This window comes from Oryctolagus cuniculus, chromosome 7 (assembly GCF_051225735.1).
Source record: "Oryctolagus cuniculus isolate XC-2025 breed Fujian yellow rabbit chromosome 7, ASM5122573v1, whole genome shotgun sequence".
NCBI classification, from domain to species: domain Eukaryota; kingdom Metazoa; phylum Chordata; class Mammalia; order Lagomorpha; family Leporidae; genus Oryctolagus; species Oryctolagus cuniculus.
Window position 1 is genome coordinate 64,338,752 of NC_142873.1, and position 704 is coordinate 64,339,455.

General features: G+C 35.7%; 1 pseudogene; it reads right to left on the reverse strand.

Moving 5' to 3' along the window:
• Positions 1–253: 253 nt before the first annotated feature.
• LOC149125598 (U6 spliceosomal RNA) lies at positions 254–346 on the reverse strand (annotated as a pseudogene).
• Between the last annotated feature and the right edge of the window lie 358 nt (positions 347–704).

Genomic DNA, 704 nt, shown 5'->3' on the forward strand with positions numbered 1-704 from the left:
GAGGATTAACCAAGTGAGCCACTGCGCCGACCCCGAAGGTCTATATTTCAACTTCATTTATAAATGAGATCTTTGCTGGGTATAATTCTGGGTTGAGAGGTTTTTCTTTTTCTTTTAGAAATTGGACTGTCTCTCTGTTCTTTCCTTACCTGGGGGATATCTAAGAGATACCAACTCTCAGAGTAATTTGAGATCATTTGAAGGTAACCTGGCATTTCTCTTGTGCACATTTTAGCATCTTTATCTTTTACAAAAAAATATGGAACACTTCATATATTTGCATGTCATCCTTTCCCAGGAACCAAGATAATCTTGCTTACATTGTTGCAATTTTTTAATTTTTTAATTTTTATTTTTTTAACTTTTATTTAATGAATATAAATTTCCAAAGTACAGCTTATGGATTACAATAGCTTCCCCCCCATAACGTCCCTCCCACCCGCAACCCTCCCCTTTCCCATTCCCTCTCCCCTTCCATTCATATCAAGATTCATTTTCGATTCTCTTTATATACAGAAGATCAGTTTAGCATACATTAAGTAAAGATTTCAACAATTTGCTCCCACACAGAAACATAAAGTGAAAAATACTGTTTGAGTACTAGTTATAGCATTAAATCTCAATGTACAGCACACTAAGGACAGAGATCCTACATGAGGAGTAAGTGCATAGTGACTCCTGTTGTTGACTTAACAAATTGACAC